The following is a 16,224-nucleotide window of genomic DNA, read 5'->3' as shown; positions in this document are numbered from 1 at the left end:
CACCAATTTACATTCTCACCAACAGTGCACAAGGGTTTCCTTTTCTCCAAATCCTCACCAACATTTGTTATTTGTCTTTTTTATATTAGCTATTTTAACAGGTGTGAGGTGATACTCATATGGTTTTAATTTACATTTCCCTGATGATTAGTGATGTTGAGCACCTTTTCATTACCTGTTGGACATTTGTATGTTCTCTTTATAAAATTGTCTAGTCAGAACCTCTGCCCATTTTTTAATTGGATTTTTTGAGTTTTTGCTATTAAGTTGTATGAGTTCCTTATATATTTTGAATGTTAGCCTTTTATCAGATACATGACTTGAAATGTTTTTCCCTATTCAGTAGATTGCCTTTTCATTTTGCTGATGGTTTACTTTCCTGTACAGAAGTTTTTAGTTTGACGTAGTCCCACTTGTATATTTTTATTTTTGTTGCTTTTGGTGTCAAATCCAAAAAGTCATTGCCAATGAACTTACCTCCTATGTTCTTTTCTAGAAGTTTTATGGTTTCAGGTCTTATGCTCAAGTCTTTAATCCATTTTGAGTTGATTTTTGTATATGGTGTAAAATAGTGGTCCAGTTTAATTCTTTTGCATGTGGATATCCAGTTTTCCCAATACCATTTATCGAACAGATTATCCTTTCTCCATTGTATATTTTGGCTCCTTTGTCAAATGCATTTTTATAAAGTCTTTATCAAAGAGAGCTGGCACTCTGATTAACGGTCATCAGATAATTTTTTCTTTGCAGGTGTGAAAGATGGAGGTGTGTTAAGAGGATACTATTAAAACAAAGAGACAAATTATGCAAAAGAGTTTGGGTACAAAGATAGTTAACTTTGAAGTAGATGATTAAAAACTCTCTTTTGTAAACAATCTATTTATTTAAAAATACCTAAAAATAAGCAAGATAATATTTACCTCAATTTTAAAGACTTATTCTAATTTGTAAGTTAAAGGTATAAATTTTACTATACAAAATGTCTAACAGCTCATTCCTCCTGTTAATGTTCTTGGATTTAATATTATTACTACTATGTGGACCTTGAAAGTCTACCCCAGAGAAAAGAAAAATGCCATGAAAATCTTTGTGATTGAATCACACAATTAACATATAAATTTATGATGCTAAAAGGCAATATTTTTATGGATCAGTGCATTGGCCTTATTAACATTTTTATTTAAATTAAAAACTTTTGTAAGATGCTTTAGTTTTTATCACTATAATTAATGTAGAAACAGAAAAATCATATGATCACATGCCTTCAGATTTTACGAAAATGCAGATAACATAGGATCGGTTTTGTTCACCCATGTGTTCTTTATGTTCAACTCACAATAAAAGTACAACAAAGTTTTGTTGAATATATGAATAAATTAAGAAACTGGAGACAGCTGAGAATATAAAAATTGTCAGCCTCAATCTTCTTGGGAGGCCTTATTAATTTGTAATGGGACTGAAAATTACTGATCTTTTAAGAAAAAGGGAAACATGCAGGTCTCTTTCATGATTGTATTATATCTAAAGATGCCAAATTTTTATGAAGTATTTTGAAAGCATTTTTCCCTAAATAGAATAAATTTGGCTTTAACATATCAAATGTGCCTTAGAAAGTTCTCTCATTCTTTATTACTAGAGGATATTTTAAGTAGATTAAGGAGTGTGGTGATAACCCTTATTAACCATGGAATAAATGAACCATTGAACCACACTTGTGGTGAACAGAAAAATTTTCATCTGTGCTTTAATTTGTCTAGATTGGCTGTAAACAATAAGAGAAAAGGAACAAGAAAGTCAATACTGACTTCTCCAGGCTCTGAGTTTAGGAACAGATAAAATGATTATTTAATATAAATTGGGGGCAGCCAAAATAGTCAAAGGGGATTAAGAGGTACAAACTTCCCGTTATAAAATAAATAAGTCATGGGGATATAATGTACAGCATAGGCAATATTTTCAATATTTGTAATAACTTTGTATGGTGACAGATGGTAACTAGACTTATCGTGGGGATCATTTCATAATGTATATAAATATTGAATCACTACGATGTATACCTGAAACTAACAGGATTTTGTATGTCAATTATAGTCAATAAAAAATAGTAATAACTAATACACAATAATAAATAGTGAAGACACAATTGAAAGCCAGGCAGCTGGCTCAAGAACCTGTGTTCCTAACCACTATACACGATGTACTCAGCACTTAATAAGTATTTACTTAAACAAGTTAATAAGAACAAAAGCTTGTTTTTAATTCAGCAATATATATTTTTTTCTTAATTCAGATATATATGATGGTTATATTTCCAACATCTGTTTTATTCTAAAAGGTAGGGCATTCCCCAATATATATAAATTGGGGAATGTCCTACCTTTTAAAATATAGTTATATATATAGTTATATATATAAATATATGGCCCTGGGATAATTTTTAATTTAAAGCAATTCAGAAAATGGAACAAATTATGTAGCAAAATAATGAGAAATTGTATTCAAATCTGTTTACTTGCTTTTGAGCAATGCCATTTTATGAAGTTACTCAATCTCTCTATATCTTAGACACTTCATTCATAAAATGATGATGAAACTAGCAGTATTTCATAAGGGCTATTGTGAGGATAAAATAAAATCATTTAAATAAGGGACAAGTACTATACCAGGTATATGATAGTGTCATGCGGGGAAGCCTGCGGGGTCTCTAGTCCCACTCCCCACATAAGAACACAGGACATGCTGAGGCCAAAAAGGAACACCCACGGGGCCATAGATAGGGGAGTCATACTACGATATTCTCACTGGCGGCTGGGTTGGAGACACAGGAAGCAGGAGACACATGATCTGCAACCTGCTGTCCTCTTTCCTGCCAACCAACCAACCCCACTTGCTAACTGCAGTCCACGCTTGCTAGCTCAGCCACCATCTTCTTGCTGGCCCCCATTTGCTGCTAGCGTAGCCATGGCAGTTATATTAGTGACCAATATAATCACAGTTGATCACAGTTGATGGCCATTTACTACCTGAGCCAGCACCTTTCCACGTGAGGCTGAGAGCCTGGAAACTGCACTCCTGGCTCTGTCCCCACAGATAGGTACCCACCTAATAAGTGGGAGCATTCCCTTTTCTTCCCTCAGAAATGTCGGGAAATTTTGAAGGAAATCAGCTTAGATTCTCCTGTTAGGAAAGCACTTAAAGGAACATGATACTACGCAAACTTATGGAAGTTTTACACACTTTAGCATCTTTTAGCAAGATGCTAAAGCAATCTTATGAAAATTTTTAATTTAAATAGAAATATGAGTAAGGCCAATGCACTGACGTATAACAATATTGCCTTTTCTAGCATCTACTGAGTTGTGTTTGCTAAAAGTGAGAGATACAGAATTACTTATAGACCTAGGTTTTTTCTGGCTGAGCTTAAGGGTTTGACCTGTGTGGGGTGGATAAAGAAACAACCATCACTGAACTTCTCTGCCTGGAGACTCTTGGAGCATTTGGGCCCGGTCTTTTATCTACCAAGCTCTTCAAGCAATTATTATGTACACTAAAGCTTAAGATGTGGTGGTCTCCAGAATAATTTTCCTAAACCCTGAAGTAGCCCATTCTTATTGCTTTGAAGGACAGAGAACTCCTCAGTGAGCTGAGTTTCACCATTAGAAAGACAGCATACTCTTCTCACGTTGTTTTTTCCTTAGGGCGCAATATTCATATAGTATAATTACAAATAATGGACAACCGAGGAGAGAGATTGTTTTCAGTGCTTGGACCACTGAGAAACTCACATACTACCTTTTTTGTCATCTCCCCAGAGATGCAGCTGCACTGGTCCCCTTGTGCAGCTGGAGAGGAAGGTTTGAGGGAAACTTAGCTGAATCCCAAAGTGGATCCAAACCATAAGCTAGAGACTCAGGTTAGGCTGGTTTTAAATCAAAATGAACTTGAGTTAAAGACAGAGTTGTTGAGATTGATATGGGCTGGGGATTCTTTCCTTCTTTTCATTTCCAGCAAGAAAGGACTTTTCGTGTATAATTGATGACTTGGAGACTTCCTTCTATTTTTTAAGTGTTGGTTTAGCTGTTACTATTTTACCAATTCCCAGATTCATTCTCATGCCATTAATAATGCCAGAGAGCAGCTGTGTTAAAGCTGAGGCTCTCTCCTGCCTTTACCAGCCTTTGAGGTCACTAACTATAAGTAGCTCAAAGGGATTCTACTCCCTTCGAGGTCTGATGTTTTCCCCACCTGTTCCACTCTTAGGGCAGTTCCCAACTTCACTTGCTAATATAACCGTATTTATTTCTCTGGTTATTCTTTATTCTGTTTTTTTGTTCGTTTGTTTGTTTATTTGTTTTTGTTTTTCTAGTGAATATAGCCTCTTTTTTTTTCTATTCTTCTTCTAACCTATGCTGTGTGATTAAAATTTCTTTCCAGGATCACATCATGCACTCCTAATTTTTATATGATTCTCATCTAATGGTTGAGCCAATTACATGAGCCAAATACTTCCCTTGCCTTGTAAAGATCAGCCCCGGAATCCTTCCTCTTAACATCAGGTCCTTCTCTAGCTGTTCTGGTGGATTTCAGCCTATAGGTAAGTTCTACATTGTGAGTATTTTAAGATTTCCAAGTTTTGTTCCTTATGAGGGAAGATGTAAAATAGAAAAAGAGAGTGAGGAACACTAAGCACACGCAAGAACAAACAAGTAAGTACCTTTGATGTTTCATCAAATATGGCTCCAATGCCCTGATCTGGTGTTCATGAGTTTGATATCAATTATGATATTTTGATGTTCTAAATCAAAGATGTGGCTAAGATCACAGTTACTATGACTTCAAAAAGACTGGCTGACCTTCAATGAGTTCTTTGTAGCATCAATGAAAGACACATGAAAAAGAAAGGCATTTAACAGGCCCAATATCTCATTCAGAGAATTTCTGTTTTACTAAGAGTTTGTGAGGTCCAGGTTTACATTCTTTTGTGCCTGATATATATATATAGTTCCTTATTACTAAGTATAATTTAATATTTTAAAATTTCCAATTTTATTAAATACTTCTGTTTGCTTATATACTTCCTCAAGCCTTCTGGGTTTCATTATTTGGTTGTAAGTTTGAACCAATTTGTAAAAGTGATCGATAAATAATATCACAGGCACAGAAAATTTGAGCTAATTCTGCTTATCTAACCAGCCATATTTGGACTTTATATTACATTTTAAACTGAGGATAAATGTCACTCACTGTAAGTTGGGTTTCAACCGGGAGTGCACTTCCACTGGTTATTGGCTTTTACAAACTATGAATGCATATCTTAGAAGAGAGAGGTATAAGTTAGGGGAGAAACCCAAACTGATCAAATGGAAAACTTAGAGAATAAGTGGTACAATCTGCAAGGAAAGATCTAACATTTTTCCTTTGGTCATCCAGAAACTGTTTCTGACTCAATCACTTTACCTAAATGGGGGATTCTCTCTTTCATATATACATTCATTTGGGAGAGAGGGGCTCTTCCTAACCACTTAAAATCTCCCTAAAGAAATTGTGGGGACAGAGCCCCAGAGAGCAGTTACCAGGCTCTCGGCCTCACGTGGAGGGGTGCTGGCTCGGGTAGTAGATGGTTGTCAGCTGTGGCTAGTTGGCCATCAGCTGTAACCATTGAGCCATTGGCCACTAATATAACTGCCGCAGCTACATTGGGGAGTTGAGGAGAGTCGAGGGAAGTCAGAGAGTAGGTCGGTTGGCAGCAAAGCAGACAGCAGGTCGCACGTCGTGTGAACCCATCCTCCAGTGAGCCATAGTGGTATGACTCCCATACCTGTGGCTCCATGGGTGTTCCTTTTTGGCCTACCCATATCCTGCGTTCTTATATGGAGAGCGGGAGCAGAGACCCCGTAGGCCGTCTTGCACTACAGAAATATACCTACCATATTTTTCTGTTTCCTCCCCACTATCCACATAGATCCTGATGAATATCTAACACACATGCACGCGCGTGCGCGCGCACACACACACACACACACAACATTTCTGTTCATTTTCTGTTGATGCATAACAAATTACCACAAACTTAGCACCTTAAATAGCACATATTCATTTCACAAGTTTCGAGAGACAGGAATTTGAGCTTAGCTTAGCTTGCTTTTCTGCTCAAGGTCTCATGGCTTCAACTGAGATGTCAGCAGTGCTGGGTTCTTATCTGGAAGGTCAACTAGGGAGGAATCCACTTCCAAGCTCATGCAGGTTTGGACAGAATTTGTTTCCTTGTGGCTGTACGGCTAAGGCCCCCAGATCCTACAGTACGTCTGCACTTATTGGCCACCTGGGACTCTCCACAGGTGGTTCACCGCATGACTGTTTGCTTCTTTAAGGTGAGCAGCAGTGTGAGAATGGAGCAATTTGGAATTCTCTAGGCTCTGGTTTTAAGAAACTTATTGAGAGATTATCTTTTGCCAGCAGGCCACATCAAGGATGGGGTGTTTTATTTTGGGTTTTCTTGCAGCCAGTATGAAACCAGGAATTGTAAATACTCCAGTACTGTGGAACATCTCTGCATTACTTGCCTACCTATTCTGGGACTTAAAGAAGTATTTACATAATTTACTGCATGCAAATTTCAGTTCAAGGGCTTGCATTTGTTAATCCTTTACTTTCTGAGATGAAAGCTCTCTGGAATTGCCAACATGTGACATCTCTAAAGGTGAATACTGGCCCTCTTCTCTTCCTCTCTACTGTTCAGTCTCCTCCCCAGGTAATTACATCCATTTCAACGTGCCCAGAGACAATTTATATGCCAAGTATTCCCAGAACTGTCAATCTAAAGCCCCGCATTCTCTTTCCATATTCAGTCCCACGTTACAATCGACTCTCCAACATTTTACTAAGATGTAGTGCAAGTATCTGAATCTGAACAGTTCCAAACTTCATTCATCACCATTCTGCCTCCTCACTTGCTCATACCCAAGCTCACCTGATCCTCTTCTTCCTCTCATTAAATAACAAGACCATCAACCGAGAGGCTCAACTCATCAGTATAGGACTTCTTTTCTCTTTCCTCTTCCTCCCCATTTACAAATTAACAAATATTGGTAATTCAGTTTCATCTTCATTTACAATTTTAATTGTCAATGTTGTGAATCTGTAGCAAAAATAACTTATAAAGCATAATCATAAAATTAATACCCATGAACCCATCACTCACATTGAGAAATAGAAGTCACTAATACTTTCTGTTGAATTTCACTTTGTGCTGGTCTGTGGAGCAGCCTAGTTCCTACTCACTCCCTCAGAGTTAATTACTCTTTTAAATTTTGTTACTCGTCTTGTTCTTCTTTATATTTATCCCCCAACAATATAATGTTTAACTTTGCCTGGTTGTGAGCTCTATAAAAATGGTATTCTAATGCTTCCTTCAACAACCTGCATTTTTCATTCAACACTATGCCTTGAGATTTAATCCATATTTCGCATGTAGGGGTAGTTAACTTGAAATTCGTATAGTATAACATTTTATAAGTGTATAAAAATTTATTCATATATTTACCTAACAATGGCCATTTGTGTTTTAATTTTTCTTTTACTATTACAGTGCTTCTATGAAAGTAATGTACATATCCTCAGTTAACATGATATGAACAAGAGTCTTATTAAGGTCTATATCTAGAAGTAGAATTTCTGGACTGTAGTACATGTACAATTTCCAACTGTACTGGTTATTGCCAAGTTATTTTCCAATGTATAGAGAACATTTTTAGCTCCGTCTTGAAGTGTTTAAGAATTCCCATTGCTCCATATTCTGACCAACACTAGAGTTTTCAAGACATTTATTTTTGTCAATGTGGTGGGTGTAAAATAGTATTTCATTGTGGATTAATTATCTTTTTTTTTTCCAAAATTTAATGTAGATGGATATATTTTTATTAACATTTAGCCATTTGTTTTTTCTTCTGTGAAATATATCAGTATGTATTTTGATCCATTTCTCTATTAGTTTTTTCCCATTTCTTAGTGAATTTTATATGTGTGGATTGGCATTATTTTTCAGTTATAGGTGTACAAATTTTATTCTCCCAATTTGTGGCTTTTTTGTATTTATTTGTAATCCACAGAAAAGTTTTCCCTTTTCCTGATCAACAGACGTTCTTAATTTTAATGTAAATTAAGTAATTCTTATTTTTATATTGAATGACTTTGTGTTTTATTTAAGAAACTCTATTACTTCCCCAAAGTCATAAAGACAGCCTATAATTTATTGGAAAATATAAAATATTTCTTCCACATTTAAGATTTTAACCTATCTGGGATTGTTTTTTGTGTATGGTGTACTGGAAGAAACAAATTCTTTTTAACAATTAGAAACTGATTTTTTAGTTACCATTGATTGCAAAATGTGTCAGTTTCCCCATTTTAGATCATGTTTCTATACATTGGTGGGTTGACTTTTTGGCTCTTTTGTTGGTATATTTTTTATCCTTGTGCTGAAATCACACTTTCAAGTGTTATAGCTTTATAATATGTCTGGATATCCAGTAGAGCTAGTCCTCCTACCTTGCTTTGCTTTAAGAATATACTGATTATATTTTTTCCTATCCTATGTATATATTTTTTAAACTGTCAAGATCTATGAAAAATCTTATTGAGGTGTTGATTAAATTTGTGTTAAAAGTGTAAATATATTTGCAGAAAATTGACAAGTTTACAATATCGAATTTCCATATTCTTGAACATGGTATATATACCAACTTGCTAACCTCTCTTATTAATTCTAATAATTGGTCTTTTGAGTTTTTCATATAGATAATCATGTATTTTACTACTATGACATTTGTTTCTTTCTTTTCAATCCTTTAGACTTTTACTTATTTTTCTTGTTTTTCAAACAGATCCAGAACGTCTAGTGTAAAGTGGATGGAAGCAATAACTTACCAGTATTTTGTCATTTTTTTCCTCCACAATTCAACTTTTGGCATTGTTAGTTTATATATATATATAAACTATATATATATATATATATATATTAATTAATTTCTGATCTTTATTATATCCTCATTTCTACTTTCTGTATGTACTTTACATTTTTTATGCTTTTTGCTAATTTCTTACATAGGATAAGTAAGTAATTTTCATCCTTTTCTTCTATTTTGAGATAGATAATAAGGCTATAGATTTCCTTTTCAGAAATTTTTGTTTTTGCTATATCCCACAAGATTTGGAATATTCCTTATTATTGGCCAGGTCTAAATATTTTCTAATTTCCATTATGAAATCTGCTTTGACCCATAAATTGTTTATGTAATGCATGATTTAAAAATTTTAATGTATTTTTGGTTTTGCTGATTTCTAAATATATCTACATTTCAGCAATTTAGATGACAAGTATTTTTGTATTAAGCAATTTTGATGTGTGTATTGATTCTTTGGAATTTTTCAAGACTTTCTTTATGAAGCCACATGTACAATGTGTGCTTGAAAAGTATGCCGCAAAAGTTGGGTACACAGTTCTTTCATGTGCTTTACAAACATATTTTATTTGTTAAACAAAATCTAGTTTGATCATGCTGTTAAAATCTTTTATACCCTTCCTGATCATTTCATCTTGATCTAATAATTGTTAAAAAGACTATATTGAATATCTCATTTTGATATCAAACTTTCACTTCCTTTATTTTGAAGCTATAGTATGGTTTACAAGTTTTAGATTATTGCATCTTCCTGATGAATTGAAACATTTATCATTATATTGTTACCATCTTTATTTCTAGCAATAGGACTTTTGCTTTTTACTTGTCTAATGTTAATATTACACAGCGCTGTTTTCTAAATCATCCTTTTCTTGAACTAGCTCCTTATGAGTCTAGAACCCATGCAGAGGTAGGTAATGGGTGGATGCAGAGCAAGGCTTTGTCTCCCCTACATGAGCCTGTCATAAAAACTTAAGCTCTAGGCCACCCAAGATCAAAAGTGTCTACGCAGGGAAATAATTACCTTCAGGGCTTACTAACTTCCCTGGATTCGTACCCATGCTTCATATCTGTCCCCAGAACATTTTTATTTCCCTTTCTTACTTGAAAGCTAACATATTTGTTAAAGAAAATATCTAGATAGATAGAGATAGAGAGATAGAGATAGAGATACACACATACAGACACACACACACACAATTATTTAGGCATATAGAGGAAGAGTTACAGTTCTGTCTGCCATACTACCTGAAATGGGCAGACTGCAGTTAAATATGTTTCAAATACATCAGTTCCCATCATCTCCACTGTCACTAACCTCATGCAGGTCCTCACTTATTTTCCCGCTTCTTTTCCTCTTCTAGCCATTTTTACTACAGCTTAGCATCCTTTTTGAAACACAATCTGTTGCTGGCACTCCCCATTGTTCTTAGTGTAAGGACTGGATTATTTAATATGTCCCAATGCTCTTGATGACCTAAAATTCTTATATCTACATATTCCTGTCTCACATGAACACCATGCAACTCCAAAATGTTTTATCCTGCTATAAAAGTTGCTACCTACCTTTATGAGGGAATTATAGTATGTGTGCTTAATAAATATTATCTTAGTTGATCCTTGCAAAAATCTTAAGTATTATTATTATTGCTATTTTACAGGGAGAAATAGAAAGGGTAAGTAACTTGCCAAAAGTCACAGCTATTCATTGGAGGATTGAGATTTCATCTCATGTCTGGCTGACATCTAGGATCCTTATATTAATTACTGATCTTCCTGTACTTCTTTTCTCATTTCTGGGCTTTTGTTCCTCTTCCTAGAGTGTATCTTGTCCTTCCCTCTCCATCACGCCTTTTTCATCCTTCAAGTCTTACTTGATCAAGTGTTCTTTTTAATGTGCCTTTTTATTCTGTCATAATATCTCAGTTTCTTATTCTTCTGCATTTCCCTTTAAATTCTAAGCTGCGTGACAGCAGAGACCAAATCTACCTTGTTCTCAGTGGCATCTTTAATACCATGACACATAAGTTCTAAAAAAATCTCTCATATACTGGTTCCAAAAATTCTGATGTAATTTAAGAAAAGAGATTTTGTTTCATGGTAAATCAAAGCATGGAGACTTCTTAATTTTTTTTTTTTTTTTTTTACCTTTCAGGAGAACCCATCAAAGAGAGCACTGATTTGATTTTCTGTTTTTAGTGTAAAGCTGCTTCCCATGCTCAAAATTTTATAAATATAAAAGTGGAAGTTATATATTAAGAGCAAGTTCTTCAATAAGCTATTACAATGGTTGTTAATTGCATGTTGGACAAAATTTCTAACCTTTGTAATATTACAAAAGATATATGAATTCCATAAAATGAAAATCTAAGCATTATGTTCTACTTGTGAATCTCTACAGGCTCTATTCCTGGCCACACTACTGCTTGATTAAGGATTCCGATAAATATGATTAATGCATTCTTGCCACTTTTATGAGAAGAACTATATACTTTTGTCAGAAAAAAGTACAAATGTTTGTTAATCTCTTTTAGATATTAATACTTTATTTGCATTTTATTTTGAACATTTTTCAGATTGTGTACTACTTTTCATGTGAAATATGCAATACTAGATGGAATTCACCTTTAAAATTTAAGAAACACTTCTTAAATAAAATCACTTAAACAGGTACAACAAATTTGCAATTATTTTTTTCATTTTCATTGTTTTCTATTGTAGTAAAGTTGAGGATATATATATATCTCAAACCCAGCAATTCATTTCCAATTATATGCCCTACAAAAAGGTATGCTTAGATATACTAGGATACATATGTGCAAATACCATAGCATCTTTATTCATAACAGCCCAAAACTGCAAGCAATTAAAATGTTCATCAACAGTAGAATGGAAAAGTAAATTAAGGTGTATTCATAAAATGGATTATTAATAGCAATTAAAATGAATGAACTGCAAGTGTTCCTAACAACATAGAGAAATCTTAAAAGCCTACCACTAAGTGATAGAAGTCACACCAAAGAAATGTATAATATGATTCCATTTATAGAAAGTTCACAACAGACAAAACTGAGTGATACATTATCAGGTGGTAAAGCTATAAAGAAAAGCAAGGAAAGTATTATTGTAAATGTTAGGACAGAATGGGAGGTAAGGTGTTACAACTGGATGGCTGCTGGCAAAGTTCTATTTTGCAACCCAGTGGTGGTTACATAGATGATTGCTTTATTATATAATTCGTTAAACTGTGCACTTATGTTTTCTATACTTTTCTTTATAGGTCACAATAAAGGATGATGGTACCACAGTAAAATTTCATTTCTGTTTGCTTTAAGTCCAGAGCGTTACTGAAAGATGAACTAGACTTACCAATTTTCCATCAGCATGTTAGTCCACACTCACTGCCAAGAAGGAAATGACTTTATTGAGGGAGAAAAAGATAAAGTTTGTTTTGGCTAAACAAGAGTCAACTTTCTTCATTAGCAGGATGTATAAAATACTAGTTTTCCGTTTATTGGAATAGGATGGGTTGAACCAGTCAAAAAAACTTTTTTTTTTCCTATGAAGAGTGGTCAATTTTGTAAACTAAGGCTGTAGAATAAAGGTTTGTTTTTACACAAAGCTAACATGACTAGTCATTTTAATGCCTGATATTCCTTTTATTATTACCACATTTTAAGGAAATCTCTAATTCCATCAGTTATGAGTAGGGATAGTTTTGACATCCTTGTTTCATCAGCCATTCAATATACAGAATAAGTTAAAAAAGAGTCATAACATGTGTGAATGACTTGGTGAGAACCTCGTACTGCTTCTTGCTTTTGGGGAGGATTGAAGAACAAACCTATTAATTCATTAAATAAGTATTAATTGACCTGCAACTCTGTTGCAGTTCACAGTGCTTAGAGCTAGGAATATAAACATAAAGATGATATGCTTTCAGTCCTTAAGTTGCTAAAAATATTTGTTTCTTATCAGTTAGGCTTTAAAAAATTAGTATTTTAGCTGTGATTCATTCAACTGTTTCAGTTTAATTTCAAAAAGTATTTTGATGGCGTCCTTTAATTTTAACTGTTTACTACATCCATCCAAATTATAACGTTCTTATTCAATGATAGATATTTAAATGATTGGGTTCCTTGGTTTACCTTAATCTGAATGAGAAAAATATTTTTAAGTAAGACAAACAAAAGTTCATGGATTTAAGAAATATTTAGGAAGTTTGGCTGCAAGAAGGAGGAAAGGAGATGATGCATTGATTTTGGACATGTAGCCATTTTGATAGCTGGGGACATCTGAGCAGTGATGATGTGTCATTAATTAAATATGTAGGAAGCTCATCAAAAACACGGTGCTGAGGATTTATTCCTTGGATTGGTTTCTTCCGCATGGAGATGGTCAATGAAGCTACAAGCATATGGATGATAATTAAAACTATAAATGATATTCATCAGGCACAATATATAGAATGATAAAAGCCAAGGGCCCAAGAGATAGCTCTGAAGACACTAATATTTAGGGGAATGGCAGTGTCAATGAAGAAAATGAAGGAGTATTGTGTCACTAAACTAAGGAAATTCTGTTTAAAGAGGAGACATTAGTCAGCAATAATAAGTTCTACAAGTAAAATAAGGTAAGGGTGGATTTAGAAGCCAGGCATTCATTGATGACCTTAACAAGCACAGTTTTAGGAAATTCTTGGGGGTGGTTTTCAGATTGAAATGAGTTGAGAAATGCTACTTTTTTAAAGAAGTTTGTCTATGAAAGGAAGAGCTAGGACGGTAGCTAAAAAGTGACTTGAGGATGAGCAGGTTGGTTTGTTTTTAAAATTGGAAAGATGTGGGAATACTGAAACAATATTATTTCAGAAAGAGCCAATTAAAAACATACCCTGTTTCCCTGAAAATAAGACTTAGCCGGACAATCAGCTCTAACGCGTCATTTGGAGCAAAAATTAATGTAAGACCCAGCATTATATTATATTATATTATATTATATTATATTATATTATATTATATTATTATATATTAAAGACTGGGTCTTATAGTAAAATAAGACTAGGTCTTATATTAATTTTTGCTCAAAAAAATGCATTAGAGCTGATTGTCCGGCTAGGTGTTATTTTAGGGGAAACGTGCTAGTAAACTAAAAAACGGGAAGACAAGATTTTCAAGGAACTATGGCCCTTTGAAATCCAAGCTTGGGGGTGTGGGGAAATTCAAAGCACAGGTGAAAGGATTGACCTCCTGTATAGGGAAAATCACTTCTACACCTGTGATGGAAAAGTTAGAAGCAGTGGGTACTGATGTCCATTTGCTTGTACTGCTTGGGTTATGGCTTCTGGTTTGTTTATTTTGTGTGTGTGTGTGTGTGTGTGTGAAGAGGTAATAAGCTGAGGGTAAAAAGGTAGCTAGAATAATGGAGACTAGAGATAATAACCATCTCTTTGAATAATAGGAAAGAGAACTAGGGAACTAAAGAAGAATTGATCTAATCTTGAGGTTTTTCCAGGAAGGTGTGATATGAAAGAAAAATTTGGCAAGGAATTTGAAGCAAAAAAAGAGAGGTTGAAGTGGTGGACCAGGGAGTCTAAGACAGTCAGGAATTAGACAGATTGGGATGATAGAGACATACAATTCTGAGTATTAGGGATTCAAGTTCTTGATCAGTTTAGAGAACGAGGATGACTGAATGAGAACTGCAAGGCTAAGAAGTTGTCACTGAGAGAAATTTGAAATTTTAGAAATGCACCAGTTCTAGGTGATAATAAGTGTCAAGTTTGTATACAGTAACTGGTGGCCAAACTAGAAAGTGAGCAGACCTACCATATTGGCCTGAACGTCCCTCATTCTGCCATATTGGTTTAAAACAGCTTTATCTCCAAGTGTTTGTTGATCCATTTTATCTTCACCTCCAATATGCAGTTGTTTCTTTATCTGTCTATTCAAAATCTACCCAGCTTCTTGAGTCAAGGCCAACCTCTTTCAGGCTTTTACACATTACCTCAGCCCATTGGGATTACTTCCTCTTACAAATGCATAGCGTTTCCCTCACTGGCCCACATGACTTACCAGGATGTGTTACAAAAGCTGCTTTTCCACTATCCCTGTTGCTCAGACCAGCATCCTTTTGCGCATGCTTGTGCCTATCTGGGAAGCCTGTCACCTTTTCTTTCCTTCTCTGTCTAGCTCTGTCAGCTTTCTAAGTTAGGTGCCTTCTCTCTGTTCTCATCATTCCCTGTGCATACATCTATTTCAGCCTTTATGTTCACATTAAACTTTTTATATTTTATTTCTTACAATCATGTACACTTCTTTACACAGGTTTTTAATGTTATTTACTCCAGTGCCAAGAAGTATGCTTGGTGCAGAGTTCAATATACGTATGTTTATGGAAGTGAACTGAAGTAGAGCCTTGCTCGGTCACTTAGTGGCTATGTGACTTGGACAAGGTACATCCACTTTCCCAGCCTCTGTCTTCTGTGGAAAGAGAGAGGACATCTCAGAGTTGTTGAGGAGTTGGGTGAGGTACGTAATGGAGAAGAATCCTCCAGTTTAGTATCTGGCAGGTAGAAGACAGTGAATGTTTCCAACTTAGTTTTAGTTTACTTTGTGCCACCTAGTATTTTGTAATTGATATTTAATATATGTATTGCTATTTGACATTTTTTATAAGGATGTCTTAACTTTATGATCTCTTCTTTGAAACTTGAGGGTTCAGATCATATAGTATATTGACTGTGTATTTCACATTACCTAGCAAATATTTTGAATAAATACTTACGAACAATGAACATTAAACATTACCAAGCAAATGAACAACTATTGTAGATTCTGTTTGATGTCCTGGCTGTGAAACATGAGGCAGGATACTAAAAATTTTCTTCTTTAAAGAAGGACAGAGTTACATATAAATATAACTGTATTCAATGACACAATTCAACCATAATCAACCACTAACTGAATGGGGACTGAAAGCATGAATTAAAATTTGTATACTATAAGCAGAATGCTTTTTTCCATTCAATGACTACAAGCCAAACTGCATCTAGTCTAGTGTGTATCATTTGTGGTGCAGGAAAATTCTAATCTGGGCTACTCACCACACAAGCAGACAAGGACAGCCGCATGAATTGAATGACATCCGATATGCAGATGCTTATAAAACACCTGAATCATTAAATCCCTTTTCTCTGAATTCATGAGACTGTTCTGGCATTATGCAGACATAGCATTCAGTTGCACATAATGTTGAAAATTAAAAT

This window comes from Rhinolophus ferrumequinum, chromosome 7 (assembly GCF_004115265.2).
Source record: "Rhinolophus ferrumequinum isolate MPI-CBG mRhiFer1 chromosome 7, mRhiFer1_v1.p, whole genome shotgun sequence".
In the NCBI taxonomy this organism is placed as follows: Eukaryota; Metazoa; Chordata; class Mammalia; order Chiroptera; family Rhinolophidae; genus Rhinolophus; species Rhinolophus ferrumequinum.
This window is presented reverse-complemented; position numbering follows the sequence as displayed.